Source organism: Protopterus annectens, chromosome 11.part0, assembly GCF_019279795.1.
Source record: "Protopterus annectens isolate FY-2018-M chromosome 11.part0, PAN1.0, whole genome shotgun sequence".
In the NCBI taxonomy this organism is placed as follows: Eukaryota; Metazoa; Chordata; order Ceratodontiformes; family Protopteridae; genus Protopterus; species Protopterus annectens.
The window spans coordinates 637,183,207-637,199,524 of NC_056745.1; the positions used below are offsets into that span (position 1 = coordinate 637,183,207).

The window sequence follows — 16,318 nt, forward strand, 5'->3', positions numbered from 1 at the left end:
CCAATACCTTTGGATCCACCCTTTACCTCCATGGATACTGTCTCAGACTCCACGTTTGCCACCTCCGAGACAGTTAGCCCAGAAAAGTTTCCAAGCTATTCCATCCTTGGAACCCCAGGTCTCTTCCACTAGCTCCCTGGAACATCCCCCTGAAGAGGTAACCCACAAGAGAATGTGCAAGAGGCAGCATCTGGATTCTCCACAAGAATCCGTCACTCAAGATACCAATTTCAAGGAAGGGGAAGAGTCCCCAAGATCTGCATCTTAGGATGTCTCTTTTGGAGACATCTTAGAAATCCTGTGCCAAAAAGGTTGTTCTTGGGGGATTTTAGGTCTGGCCCATTTAAATCTTGGTCGTTCCCCCTGCTGATACATTGATAGATATCAGCCATGGCATGGAAGGAGCAGGACACTATAGAAACTATCTCCAAATGCACAGATAGGATTCTTAGTGCTCCAACAGCCCAACCACACTGAACTAAAGGGATTCCAGTAGATGCCATGGTTGTTGCAACAGTCACCAAAAAGGAGCTAGCTCAGGAAAGCTCAACTGTCCATCCCCTAATTGGGAGTTTAGGTCAACGGACAAATATGGCAATAGAGTTTACACTTCTGCTACTTTCACCCTATGAATGCTATCTTTCTCATTTTACTAGGCTACAGAGGGATTGAATCAAAGAGCTCTCTAGCTCTCCCCCAGAGTCCATGCCTGATGAGGAACAGAATGTCTTTTACTCCAGAATGCCACTTTTCAATCAATTTCCAATACGTCCATGAGGATAATTTCCCAAGCTGCAGAAGACACCTCAAGGGTCGCCGGTTCAGGTATTGTCATTAGGCATCATGCCTGGATGCGGATGTGTGACTTTGAAGAACATTTCAAGGAGTTATTCATCAATGCACCTTTTTATGTATCATCACTCTTTGGCCCCACAGAGACGTACTCTCCTGTAGCGAGAAAGAGTAAGACTGTATCTGCCATCAGACTCTGTTTCTCTACCCCACAAAGATTCTTCTCCAAGAATTAGCATAGTGGTAAAATATTGTGGTTCAAAAAGTTTCAAGGTCCTTTTCAGGAATCTCAGGGAGACTTCTCCTCCACAGGCAGAGAGGAAAACAGTTACAATGGTAGATGCCACCCAGACAGCAGAGGGTGTCTGCAAAATCAAGGGTCTTGAGATTCACTTTCGGACAGACCTTCCAGCAGTCCTGAAAGGTTACCAGACTATGCCTCTCTAGAGGCAGTCAGTGGGCGCTTATCTTTGCACCCAGAAGCCTGGGTGGCCATCACAAATGATCTATGGGTGCAAAGGATCATATCCAGAGGCTATTCCATTCCATTTTTAAAACATCCCAAACCAAAGAGAACCCTCCTTGATATTCTAACCAATCAGAGAGCATCAGCAGCTTTGGAGACTGGAATACTGCTAGAAAAAGTCATCCAGAAGGTCCCCCCAGATCGAATTGGATCAGAAATGTATTTAAGATTCTTTTTAGCACCAAAAAGACAAGGGATCAGAGACCAATATTGGACTTGAAATCCCTGAACAAGTCAGTAAAAAAACTCAGAATTTAGAATCGTCACGGTCCAGTCCATTCTACCACTACTGAAAACTGATGACTGTATATATGCTCAATAGATCTAAAGGAAGTATACTATCATATCAAAATGGACAGGCGCTCCAGAAGGTATCTTCACTTCAGGCTGGTAGGCAAACACTACCAATTCAGAGTCCTCACTTTTGGTCTCACCACAGCCACCAAAGTGTAAACCAAAGGCATGGCAGTAGTCACAGCTGACTTATGACTGCAGGGATTCCACATGTTTCCTTACCTGGATGACTGGTTCCTGACAGCACCAACCAGGCATCTTCTCATCCAAACCAGGAAAGAATGAAAATTGCCAACACATATGCACCATTATGGTGACTACATAACTTTTTTTTTTTTTTTTTTGGAAAACGTACTTCATACCCTTACAGCTTCACAAAAGTCTAGCACCAGTGAGTACACTAAAGTAAATGGAAATTATTTTCCTTTTGGGCTACAGGGAAGGGTTTATATCCCTTTTCTGCACACCATCCTTCCATTCTACAGCTCTTGTTGGAATTGTTCCAAAAAGGTTCTAGATTTTTCACAATCGAAGTCCAATTTGCAGCCATTTCTAATTTTCACACGGGTCAAAATGAGTCTCCCATAGCCTCTTTAAAGGTATCTAAGGCGGATCTTTGAGGAACTTTCCTTCTTCAGCCCCTTGTAAGGAAATCAGTTCATCATTTGGATATCACATTGTTCCTTCAGGCCTATACAAAAACTCTGAGCCGCCACAGCAGACTTAAAATTTTTAACATGGAAGACAATCTTTTTGGTAGCAGTTAATTCTTCAAAGAGAACTTCAGAGTTAAAGGCTTTCTCATGCAAACCACCATATCTGCTTTTCCATACAAACAGGATCTTCTTGAAACCAAATCCCTCTTTTATTCCAAAGGTGACATCTGAATCCAAAATAAATCAGCCTTTTAATGTACCAGTTTTCTTTCCAAACTTTTAAACAAAGGAAATTACACATTGCATTTACATGATGTTCATAGACAGCTTAGGTTCTGCTGTATAGAACTAAAGACTTTAGAAAATCAGAACAATTATTTGTTGCATTATCCAAGGCAAAACAGGGATGTGATGTCTCTAAGATCACACTCTCAAGATGGCTCTCAAACTGTATTACATTTCTTTATGATAAGTTGGGTTTATCCTTAACTGAAAATAAAAAACAGCTCATTCGACAAGGGCAGTAGCAACTTCCACAGTTTTTCAACATTATTTCCCAATTGATGAAATTTGGGCAGCTGCTACCTGGATACCATACATATTTTCGTGCCTCACTATAAGCTGGACATACATTCCAGGCCTCATAACTCCTTTGGCTCTGCTATTCTCAGGAACAACCTTCCTTAATACAATCAAGGCAATAGTGCAGCTAGAGAATTTACCCCACATCTTGAATCAGACAAAAATGGACAACACTGGATACAAAGTTATGTACTCGCCATAACCTTGCAATAACAGTACATACCATACATACTTACAAATGTTTCAAGCACGGGCATTAAAGCCATTCTAGCTTGCCAATATGCCAAAACACTTGTTCCCATAATAAATGTCCAGGCTGTTCTTAAAAATATCTAAACTAGTAGTTGCTTTAATGTAATTTGGTAGTCGGAATGTTCCAAGCATCAGCTACTCTTGTCAGAGAACCAATTGGTACACCTCATTCCTATAGAATCTTTTACATAGGTTATCTCATGATTCTCTAGTACTTTTTGATAATCCCAAACATTCCCAGAGGTAGTTGTCCCTAAATGCCCTATATACCCGAATAAGATCTCATCTTAAATATCTGTAAGAAACACTGTACAAGTTCAGATATTTTAGTCTTTCATAATAATTTAGATTTTCACATCCATGGATGCCCTTACTATATTTCCACTGTACTCTTTCCAGTTTATTCATGCTTGTTTTCCTATAGGGTTTCCATATTGTTAATCCATACTCAAGTTTGGGTCTAATGTAACTAACAAACAATTACTTCATTATATTTGATTTCCTAGACTTTATAAATCTTTTTATACAACCTATAATTCTATAACTGTCATTAGCCAATTGGTTGATAACATTAGAAAAACTCATAGCTGAATCTACCAATATATCCAGGTCCTTAAATGAGTCTACAGTTTCAATCACTGTGTGCCGTATTAACAATTCACCTTTCAGTTTGTGTCTCCCAAATCTCATATGCTTAGTTTTTGATGCATTTATCAACATATTTTTCTCCTGTGCCCAAATGGTCAATTTATTCAAATTATTTTGCAGACATGCCTTATCTGTAACACTTGTAATCAGTTTAGCCAATTTCAGGTCGTCAGCATATAGATTGCAGAACACCTCAGATGAAAAAGTAAGGTCTGAAAAATGCAATCTAAACAAGTAAAGGCCTAGTACAGCTTGACTGTAACCAAGGATTTCATCTGTCCAGTTGGTTTGTGATACTTGCCATGTCTTATTTGTACGCCATGCAGCTATCCATCTTATCAACAGTACATCAGTACCTAGTTGTACTAATATATTGATCAGTGTTTTGTCCATGACCCTGTCAAATGCTGAAGTTAAATCTATATAAATCACATCACAGCACAATTTTTCACTCATAGCTGTCATTATAGTGTTATAGAACATCATGTTACTGGTGGTAATAGATCTATTTTCAACATATGCATACTGATATAAGTCTCAACCTATCCAGTTCTGACAATAACTTATCCAGTATTACTTATTTTTCCACAGCATGAAAGTAGACTTGCGGGTCTATATGATTCTCGGTTTGTCCTCCTCACCTTTCCCTTAAAGACAGGTTTAATAAGTGCATGTCTTCAATCTTGAGGAATCTCCCCATATTTATATGCCCTAGTGAATAATAGAAGTAATGGCAGTCTAAGTTCTTGCTTAAGTGTTCTCAGGTCATTGTTACTTATTCCGTCTCCTCCCTGCACTTTGTTTGGATCCAGTTTGCACAGTTCTTTTTTCAATATAATCTAATTTGATTCCAGTATCTGGAGTTACCTGGATGTCACTAGGACAACTTACCACCCCTTTTGTGGAGCCAAACTATTTTGCATAAAATTTTGTACACATATCTATAATCTGTTGTGTCTGAGAATAAATTTTAGAATCTGCACAGATTATCAGTTTGTGTATCTTTACACCTTCTACATCTTATGTAGCTATAAAAAGGTTTCCTATTATGCTCAATAGCTATATAAACTTTCTTCAAAATTTTCTTGATCTTGTCTAACACTATGCTTAACCTGTTTGTCCAGCTCGTTTATTTCAGTTTTCAAAGTTGTAGTTCAACCCCTCTTCCATTTCTTATATTTTTTTTGTCTCTCACCTTAATCAGGTATCTTGTTCTTATGGAAATATACCCCCTTGATGTTGCGTGCCTAGTTCCTGATGTTAAAATTTTTTTTGACTTTTTGCACTCAACAATTTCTCTTTCAAAACTTTCCACATTTCATCTGCAGTTTTTCCACTGAACACCTCACTCCAGTTAGTTTTATATAGTAACTGTTTGCTTCCCTATAATCTGAAATTAACCTGTGCATAGGTGGGTATAGGTTGTGCTTGGCTATATGTTGTCAGTGGTGTGGTGTTTGTGCTGGCAATCTCTTCTTTGTCAGGAGTACTGACTATTCATCATTAAATCACTACTGCAGTAGGCTTAGCTTTATGGGTTTTATTCTACCCAAGATATAACAGTTGGCCAGCTTTAAAGCTTAAAGGCACCTTTCACATGTGCAGACCACTGACAATTCGAGCAAGGCTGGAGAAAATCAGCTTTCTGGGTGCCAAGCTCTTTAGAGTTTTCCTACCACAAAAGACAGTGCCTCTTGTGGGCTTTCAAAGATCAATGGTCGGCTAACATTTCTTTACTGACGGGCTGTTAAGTTCCCTTCAAGGGGGAAAAACTTCCATCCTTAATTTTATGACTAAAAAAAGTTATGTACTTACTTCCTCAACCTGTGGGTTAGGATCCAACACTTTTTTATAGCTTAAGATACGACTCTCTAGCTTCTCCCTTACCATAATGTCCCGGTCTTCCAAATTATCTCAGATTGAGTTTGCTGCAGCTGTATAAGCAAATACATAAGGAATGAATAAAGAACTATCATAGGTTCATAGGTAGGTACTAGGCTATCTGCCTGAGGGCATTTATAAGCCTAGCCAGAGTGTGTCGGCTTTCACTGCCCCATTGATTAATTAACTGAGTCTCTATCAAGCAGAGCCAATGAAGTGATCCCAGGGGTGTATTTTCTGTTACCCATCCACTCGTCAAGGTTTCTCTTTAAGAGTGTTAGTGAGGGGCTCTGCTTAATGTAGATAGGAATTTTGTTCCAAAGCATGGGGAGTCTCTGTGACAGGAATCTATCGCTCCGGCATATTCTATTTATTGTGGCGAGGTTTAGCTCACTAGAGTGCGTGGCTCTCAGTGACTTGGATTTCTTTAGGTGGAGCATGTCCATCAATTCTGAGTTGGACATGTCTTTGTAAGTCAGGAAGAGATCACCTCTGAATAAGCGATATGCCACTGAGTACAGCCAGAGTTTTTTCAGTCGGTCTGCATAGGACATATGTTTGAGGCCAGTAATCCTCTTGGTGAGTTACTTTTGTGGTCTTTCCAGCTGTTGGAAGTGTCCTGTGAGGTACATCCCAAATGGGGCATTGTACACTATGATGGGTCTGATGAGTGTGTGTGTGTGTGTGGGGGGGGGGGGGCACTAACCTCTTTATTTCTAGATGTGAACCCTTTAGTAATTAAATGGGCCACATAAAAGGATTTCCTAACTACTTTGGCAATATGATTGTCAAAGAAGAGATTATTATCTACCTGGGTCCCCAGATTTCTTATTACTTCTTCTGTATTAATGGGGCTGCAACCTATGTGGTAATTTGTGGGTGTTTTGTTTTTCCCAAATGGGACACTATGCATTTTTTGGCATTTAGCTTGAGGCCATGACTTTGGCACCAGGTGTCCGTCTCAGTAAGGCCTTTACGGAGGATGTCCGTGTCAGCCGGAGAGTCTATTATGGCTCCGAGTTTGCAGTCATCGGCAAACTTGGTTAGCCATAGTCCTCCTGTATTTGCTTGTATTTCTGAGAAGTATATGCCAAACAGTAGGGGCCCCAGGACCGAGCCTTGCAGGACACCACTTGTGACTGGTTTAGAGTCGGACCTGGAGCCTGCTATTCTTACCGCGTCATTGTCCATGTTGTAGTGAATGACTTGAGACTTACCTCCCGGGACTACATGAAGAGAGACATGGAAGAGCTCTCGGATCATGTATCCGAGGCAGGTATGACCTGGCATCCTGCCTTCGCCCAGAATAATACCACAATATAAGGACAAAATGATTGACTTCAACAATTTGCTAAGCTTCTGCTGTCATTCAAAGGGGATCCAGTATCTGTCTGTCTGGGACGACATGATTGACAGACCACGATGCTTTGCCAGAGATGGTCTGCACCTGTCGCCCCTGGGATTCAGGTTACTGGCTAAGGCTCTTGCCACCCCTATAGTGCCCTTTTTTAGGCAAAGTTCAAAGGACAAAATCACCACCGTAACAGGAAGGTAAAGCTACTCAATGTTAGAAGTCTAAACCTCAAAATGCACTCTCTAGAGGCACTCCTAAAAATGGAGAACATCGATATCTGTGCAGTAACTGAGACCTGGTTCAAGGCTCCAGAGAGCATCCCTGCAATACCAGGCTACAACTCTTACCACACTTTTCGGCCAACAAACCAGGACCGAAACACTAAAGGTGGAAGAGTGTCAATATTCACCAAGGATATTCACACCACCAGGCTAGTTGCCCAACACAATGCTTTTGAAATTCTCCAGGTGCAACTAACACTAGATAAGACTGCAATCCAAATTGTAGCTTGCTAAAGATCCCCCACCATACCCCAAGATTCTCACTACACCTTTCTAAACATACTGGAAAACATTAAGATAGAACCAAACACCCTAATACTGGGTGAGTTTAACTACCCTGCCATTAACTGGGAAAAATAGTCAGGTACCAACAACTTTGCCCAACGGTTCTTGGAATTCATAAATTCCAACACCCTGGATCAACTAATCCATAGTCCCACCAGAGGCTCCAATATCCTAGACCTGGTCATTACCAGCATGGGAAATCAATGCTCCACACCTATGGTCACCCCCTCGTTAGTCAGGTCTGACCATAAGTTAATCACCCTTAACATCCACATCCCACCCCCACCCCCCAGTAAGGAAACCTCCATAAAAACTTCTCCAAAGCCAACTTCCCGCTACTCAAGTCAGAAGGGACAAACTTCATGACACCCATGCAGATGGGAACTGAAAGTTCAACTGCTGAATCCTACACTAAGGCACTGTACAAGCACATCCACTCATGCCTTCCCAAATAGAACCAAGATGCTCTCATCCAAAAAAATGAAGCCAATCTGGTGGTCCCCTGCCATAAACAAACTTTACAACAAAAGGAAGAAACTGTTGCAGAAAAGAGGAAAATCCCAGGATGCAAAAAACTCCCTTATCAGCCTCAGTAAGAAACTGAGATCCCTCATAAAATCCTCCAAAGCTAGTTACAAAAATAAAATTGCCAAAGATTCCAAAGACAACCACAAGGCATTCTATAACTATGTCAAGAATCTAAATGGCAATGCTCAGATCTGCTCTGAGCTAAAACAGAATGGCATTAAATATACGGATCCCAAGGATATTGCCAATATCCTGGCAGATCGATTGAGTGCCAACTTCACCCCCCCTCTCACCCCATAAATGGCCCATCTCAATATTGGAAGATTGTCAAATTCCAGTAATAACGGCCACACAGGTAAAAAATGCACTCTCCAAAGCTGAGAATACAGCATCCATGGGACCAGATGACATCCCGAGCTGTGTACTACATGAACTACAATATGAACTGGCACCTCACCTAAGTGTCATGTTAAATCATAGCCTCACCTCAGGTTTCGTGCCCACTGAGTGGCGCAGAGCTACAGTTATCTCACTCCACAAAGGGGGATCCACCTTGGATCCCGGAAACTACCGTCCCATCAGTCTGACAAGCCTTATCTGCAAGGCCATGGAGTGTATTATCATGGAACTTATAAACAAAGACATTGGCAACCTTCAAACACTGGACCCCACCCAGTTTGGGTTTGTGAAGGGCCGATCTTGTCTCCTGAACCTGATTGACTTCTTCGAATCAGTCTCCAGAGCCATGGACAAGGGTAAGGTGGTCCACACAGCCTATCTAGACCTTGCCAAGGCCTTTGACACCATCCCCCACTCTGGAATCATAGATAAACTTACTAAGCTGGGCATTAATCCCTACGTCACCCAATGGATTGCTAACTGGCTTACTGATAGAACCCACACTGTAAAAGTAGCCGACTCCAAATCCATCTCCAGGCAAGTGACAAGTGGAGTACCTCAGGGTTCAGTCCTGGGACTGCTCTTGTTCGGCATCTACTTCTCTGAAGTACAGGCCAACACTAAGGGACTCTGGCTAACAAAGTTCGCAGATGACTGCAAACTGGGAGCCATTACTGAATCCGCAAATTATGTGGATACTCTACAAAAGGGCCTTACAGAAACAGGTGGTTGGTGCCAGAGCTATGGGCTCAAGCTCAGTGCCAAGAAATGTATAGTTATCCCCTTTGGGAAAAAACATGTGTCCGTGAATTACCACATAAGTGGCAGTACACTAAACACCGAAAGTGTGATAAGAGACTTGGGGACACAGGTGAACAGTGGTCTCACCTTCGATAACCACATCGCCACAACAGTCAGGAAATCCTTCTATGTGGCACACCTCATCACTAAGGGCTTTTCATCCAGAAAAAAGGAGGTCATTGTCCCACTGTACTCATCCCTCATTAGACCCATTATAGAATACAACACCCTGTTTGGTATGTACCTCTCAAGACATCTGCAACAACTGGAAAGGCTGCAGAAATACCTCACTAAAAGAATCACAGGCCTAAAGCAGATGCCCTATGCTGACCGCCTTAAAAAAATGCAGCTATACTCTGTGGCATATCGTCTACTCAGAGGCAATCTCTGCTTAACATACAGGGGATGGGAGGGTGGCCTAATGATTAAGGTGTTTGCCTTACAAACACAAGGTGCAGGGTTTGAGTCTCACAAGGGATAATTGGCTAGGCTTATAATGGCTCGCAAGGGCAGTTAGCTTAGTACTAACTTAAGTGGGAGGGTGGCCAAATGGTTAAGGTGTTTGCCTTACAAACACAAGGTGCAGGGTTTGAGTCTCACAAGGGATAATTGGCTAGGCTTAAAATGTCTCGCAAGGGCAGTTAGCTTAGTACTAACCTATGAACCTATAAGGCCATGTCAAAACCAGAGCTGTTGGACATGCTCCACTTAAAGAAATCCCAATCCCTCAGAGCCACACGCTCCAGGGATCTAAACCTTGTCATCACAATAAATAAAACATGCTGGAGAGATAGGTTCCTGACCCAGAGACTCCCCAGACACTGGAATAGATTGCCCATACATGTCAAGCAGAGTGCCTCTTTGGCCCTCTTCAAAAGGAACCTTGATGATTGGATGGGAGAAAGGAAATTCACCCCGTGGATCACATCAGTCACCCTGCTAGACAGGGGACAGAGAAGTAAATAGTGTGGGAAGAAATAGCCAGGGAATTGTTATGGCTAGGCTTGTATAGGCCCTAGGGCTGATAGCCTAGTACCAACCTATGAACCTATGAGTTCTGTCTGTAAGCCAGTTGGCAACCCTTCCTGTGACGTAGGGGTTTATGTTCAGGCTGGTGAGTTTTTCTAGAATACCTGAGTGAGGAATGGTGTTGAACGTCTTGGAGAGATCAAGGTTGGATGTGTGAACCACCTTTCCCTCGTCTATGGCCTTGGTGACTGTCTCAAAGAAGTCAACCAGGTTTAGTAGGCATGACCTGCCCTTAACAAAGCCGAACTGGGTCGGGTCAAGTGTTTGGAGGTTCCCAATGTCTTTGTTAATGAGTTCCATGATGATGATGATGATGATGATGCGCTCAATAGCCTTGCAGACCAGGCTAGTCAGGCTTATGGGGCGATAGTTACCAGGGTCAGTTGTGGCCCCTCCTTTGTGGAGCGGAATAACCATTGCTGTGTGCCATTCTATGGGCATGTAGCCTGTGGAGAGGCTGAAGTTGAACAGCTTGTTTAGGTGGGGGGTTAGTTTGTTCTGTAGTTCGTGCAAGACGCATCCTGGGATACTATCTGGCACCGCTGACGCTGTGTTTCTGGCTTTTGAAAGGGCTGTTTTCACCTGTGCGTCTGTGATTTCTGGGACACTACACTTTTCCAGTATTGTTGTGGGCCCTTTTGGAGGTGAGAGGGGGGTGAAGTTTGCACTGAATCTATCTGCCAGGATGTTGGCAATATCAGTAGGTTCAGTATATTTTGTGCTATTTTGCACTAGTTCAGAGCATATCTGTGAGTTGCCACTTAGATTACTGATATAGCTAAAGAAGGCTTTGTGTTTATCTTTCAAATCCTTGGCTATTTGTCTTTCGAAGTTAGCCTTGGATGATTTTATGAGGGTCCTTAGTTTCTTACTGATACTGATCAGGGATGTCTTTCCTTCTTGGGATTTGCTTTTTTTCTGAACTAGTTTCCTCCTTTTATTGTATAACCTGTTTATGCCAGGGGTCCACCAGACTGGTTTCCTTCTCTTAGGGGTGTGAGTCTTGGTTTTGCTAGGGAATGGCACGATCCATGCAACCTTGTAGGTGCTCATAGAGTGCATTTGTAAAGGATTCTGCATCTTGGGCAGCGTTATCCTTTAGCGTGCGGGCTGTGAAACTTACCACCTCTATCTTAAGTACGGTGAAGTTTGCTATAGAAAAGTTTTTCACTGTTTTCCTTGGTTGGGGGTGGTGGTGAGGTGTGGACATCCAGCATGATTAGTTTATGGTCTGATCTAACCAGTGACAGGCTGACCTCCAGTGCGGAACACCTGTTGCCCATGTTGGTGATGACCAGGTCCAATATGTTTTCACCTCTGGTAGGGGAGTTTACCAGCTGATCCAGGGTGTTTGAGTTGATAAATTCCAGGAAGCGCTAAGCCTGAGAGTTTGTGCTACAGGAGTTGATAAATTCCAGGAAGCGCTAAGCCTGAGAGTTTGTGCTACAGTAGTTTTCACAGTAAAGTAGGGTAATTGAAATCGCACAATATCAGGGTATTCGGTAGCACCTTCATGTTTTCCATTGTCTCCAAAAAGGCAGAGTGGTGGTCCTGGGTCATGGAGGGTGATCTGTAGCAGGCCACAATTTGCACTGTAGATTTGTCCGATGTTAGTTGCACATGGATGATCTCAGAGGTATCATGCCGCGCCACTAACCTGGAGGTGTAGGTATCCTTGATGAATATGGATACACCCCCTCCTTTTGTGTTTCAGTCTATGTTCTGTGGCCGAAATGTGTGGTATGAGTTGTAGCCCGGTAGTGCTGGAGTGCTCTCTGGAGCCTTGAACCAGGTTTCATTACTGCAAAGATGTCGACATTCTCCATACTGAGGAGTGCTTCGAGCGCATGCATTTTGAGATTTAAACTCCTGGCGTTGAGTAGCATAACCCTCTTTTTTTTATTTGTGCTGTTTATGGAGGTGGGTTTGACTTTTGAGCCTTGCCTAAAAAAGGCACTAAGGGGGCAGCAAGAGCCTTGGCCAGTATTCAAAAGCCTAGGGGTGACAGGTGCAAGCCATCTCTTGCAAAGCAACGCGGCTTGTCGAGCATGTCGTCCCAGGCTGACAGACACTGGATCCCCTTTGAATGACACCAGAAGCTTAGCCAATTGTTGAAATTGATCATTTTTTTCTATATACTGAGATAGCATTCTTGGTGAGGGCAGGATGCTACTCGGAGTCGGGTCATGATCAGAGAGCTCTTCCATGTCTCTATCAGGAGATAGAAAGCAGGTAGAACTAGAAGCTCAAAAGGATTCCTAAAACACCTCTGCAAGTCTTCCCAGAAGGAACAAGGGAATGCAGGGCGGGAGGTTGAGGAAGAATGAAAATGGGCAACACAGATGGAATGTTAAGACAAGTGCATAACTTCTTCATCTGATGTCAAGCCGTGAAACAAAGTCCCCAGCTACAGTAACTCCGGGTGGCCCTCATGGAAGGATAATCCAAAGCACTGCAGAGCCAAAAGCAGCTCTACCTCTAGACAGTATATCTAATTTACATCCAATGTGTGACAAAGATATGGGAGTTTGACCAAGTAGCAGCTGCATGAATGCCCTCTATCAGAACTCTGGACCAAAAGGTTTGAGATGTAGACCTGAATCTAGTGGAATGAGTTGTAACATGACCAAGTAAAGGTATTCCTTTAGCAGAATACACAAGAGAAATGCAGTCTTTGATCCATTTAGATAAAGTGACTTTGAACACTGGCCTTCCCTTTATTACACACAAGAAGACAACAAAAGGCTAATCAGTTTTTCAGAACGATTTTGTTCTATCAAAACAGAAGTGCAGCTGTCTATGGACAGCTAGCAAGTGAAGAGTGCATTCACTCTTGTTTTGGAAACTGGGGAAGAAAACTTGCAGGTTAATGACCTGACTGATATTGTTTTCGGAGGCAACTTCAGGCAAAAAGGAAGAATAAGTGTGAAAGGTCACTCTGTCTTTATGGAAAATCAAATAGGGAGGTTTGACTGATGAACTTGTAATTCAGATATGCTTTTAGCCGACATGACGGCCACTAAAAAGGCAGTTTTCCAGAACAGAAATTTCAAGCCAAATTTGGCTGAAGGTTCGAAAGGAGGTAGGACAAGAGGTTGCAACATCATGGTTAAGATTAAGGAGGAGTGGGATCCTTTATATAGGCAGTCTAAGTAAAAAGGTACCCTTGAGAAAGGTCTTACACAGTTTAGATGAAGTCACAGTAGATAACTTGTCACCACTGTGATAGTTTGAGATGGCTGCCAGGTGCACCTTAATAGTGAAAAAAAAAAAAAAAACTTGCCTCACTTTGGAAAATTGAAGCAAGAAAATCCAAAACTGCAGGAATAGGGCAGCAAAAGGATCCAAATGCTTTTGGTGAACCCATATAGAAAATCTCTTCATTTTACTTTTATAAACTTTTCTAGTAGAGGCTTTATGTGAAGATAGTAAAATCCTTTGAACTGGTGAAGAAAGTCTGGTATTTCTAGCCATCATTGAAAGTGGAGAAACCATGCAATCAGTTTCAATCCCAGAAGATCTGTGTGAATCTGCCCTAATGGGTGGGACATAAGATCGGGATCTGGTTCCAGTGTCCATAGAAGGCATACTAAGTGAGACCAAACAAAGGGAAACCACATCTGTCAAGGCCAGAGGGCAGCAATGAGGATCACTTTGTGCTTAAACCTCTGAGTTTTCTGAAGAAATTTGGGTATGAGGAGTACGGGAGGGTAGGCATAAAGAAGAATGGAAGGACAAACGTAGACTAGAGCATCCCTTGCTGACTTGTCCCTGCAGAGGGATCAGGGCAAAGAACCTGATGCATTTGCTGTTGAGGGGTGAAGCAAAAAGATTGCAGCAAGGTTGACCCCACTTGTGGAAGACCATATTTTCCACGGACTGATTTAGAGACCACTCGTAAGACATCAGAATAACTCTGCTGAGCCGGTCCACCAGAATGTTGTATGTTCATGGAATCTAGGTTGCAATCAGGAAGCGATTGGAAGAGGTCGCCCACTACCAAACTCTTACTAATTCTCAACATACTGGGCAAGATCTGGTTCCTCCCTGTTTGCTGATATACCATACCACAGACATATTGTGTTTGCATTGCAACTGTTCCTAGGGGTAGAAGGGCTCTGAAATGCTTGCAATGCTAGAAGCACCACTCTCATCTCCAAGACACTGACATGTAAATTGGTCTCTTGTGTCGACCACATGCTTTGCAGAGTCCGACCCAGGTAATGTCGCCCTCAGTTGTAAAGTGTCCATGGTCAACATAGCGCTGGGGTGGGGAGGAACAAAGGGTCATCCTTGTTCAACTTCTTCTGACTGGAGCCACAACTGAAGTGAGTCTTTGCATACTCTGTATAACCTGACAGGGTGATTCAGCGGGTAGAAGTGTGAGGATTATTTGATCGCTAGATTCCACTGAAGTACTCTCATGTATAAGCGTACTGTTGGAACAAAGTTCATCATGGCAGCCATCAAACCTAATGCACTGAGAACTAGACTTGCTGGGGGTATTGGGATAGCAAGAATTTGTCTGACATACAATCTTAAAGTGCAAATCCTCTCTGGAATTAGGTATGCTATACAATTGGCTGCGTCTAGATGTGGTCCTATAAAGTCTATCAACTGTACGGGGTGTAGATGAGATTTCTGTATGTTGATTGTGATGCCTAAGCTAGGGGCTAAATGTAGTAGATGGTTCCTAGCTTGTAGTAGTAAATGCCTGGTTGAGGCGGTCAGAAGCCAGTCACCTAGATAAGGAAACATGCAGAATCCATGCAGTCTCAAATGAGCTGCTACTACCGCCATGCATTTGGTAAACACCCTGGGAGCTGTGGTGAGAACAAAAGACAGTACTCTAAACTGATAATGACTGGACACCAGCTGGAAGCGGGGAAACTTTCTCGAGTGCCTGTTCATTTTTGTGTGATAGTATGAGTCCTGAAGGTTAATGGAGCAAATCCAGTCATCCTTTCTTAACACAGGTAGAATGGACTGAACCGTGACCATCTGGAATGTCACACTGTCCACTGATTTGTTTAGCAGAGGTAGGTCAAGATTGGCCTTGGTTCCCCTGTCTTCTCTGGCACTGAAAAAAACCTTGATAAAAATCCAGAACAGACTTGGTCTGGCGAGACCTCTTTAATGACTCTTTTTGCTAGCAGTTTTGCAATCTGTAAGGCCTGTTGTGGTCCTTGTCTTTGTGTTTCCTAGGTATATTCGAAGTCGGGAGACCAGAAGACGCCATACCGACGAACTTAGGCCAGACTCCGAAATGCTTATACAAAATCTTAGCTCTATGGCATATGGTACGCGGGTTAAAGGAAGCACAGAGATTGCAGTTAGGGACGTCATGCTCAAGGCCCAAACAAGTTATGCAATAGGAATAAAAATCACGGTGCGGAATCTGTTTTCCATGGGCAAGACAGTTATTAACTTTATCTGATATTTGATAAAGCAAGAAAAGAGGATCCCCAATGGGGTACTTATCTGAAGGTGTCTTCAACTTGTTAGTCAGAAAGCAAAAAGAAGGTAAACGGCCGACCAGCACTAGTGCGAATTGCATCTGCTTCGGGCTCCATGGCAAGAAAGACTGAGGAAATGGCTTCGGCTGCCTCCCTTTATACCTGACGTTCTGGCATCAGTTTTACAGCTGATGGCAGCCATCATATTGGTATTCTATCGGACTCTGGTATTTGGGCCGACTGAGGGCTACCGGGAGCTGGATATGTTAGAAATGCAACATTGAAACACTTAGAACATCCATAGTTGCTGGTAGGTATTGGTATTCCTGTGGACATGGTGACTGCAAAGACAAAGGTGAGTGATGGTATCCAGGCTGACAGTGGAGCACCGCTGTCAGAGGATGCTAGGCTTCCTGTGGAAGGGAAGCTGGGAGAGGTTACAAAGACAGAGTTGAGAAAGGCTCAGCTTTCGGATCCTACCTTATGAGGCTTGAGAGAGGTAGCTAAAAAGGCTCCTGATGCTCAAGGAAAAGGGGAGTCTGTATATTAGAACA

At 43.0% G+C, this 16,318-nt stretch overlaps 1 protein-coding gene across 1 annotated transcript in view; it reads right to left on the minus strand.

Moving 5' to 3' along the window:
* SMC1B (structural maintenance of chromosomes 1B) overlaps positions 1–16,318 on the minus strand; it is a 3,759,116-nt gene that overhangs the window by 1,628,384 nt on the left and 2,114,414 nt on the right. The window lies entirely within an intron of this gene.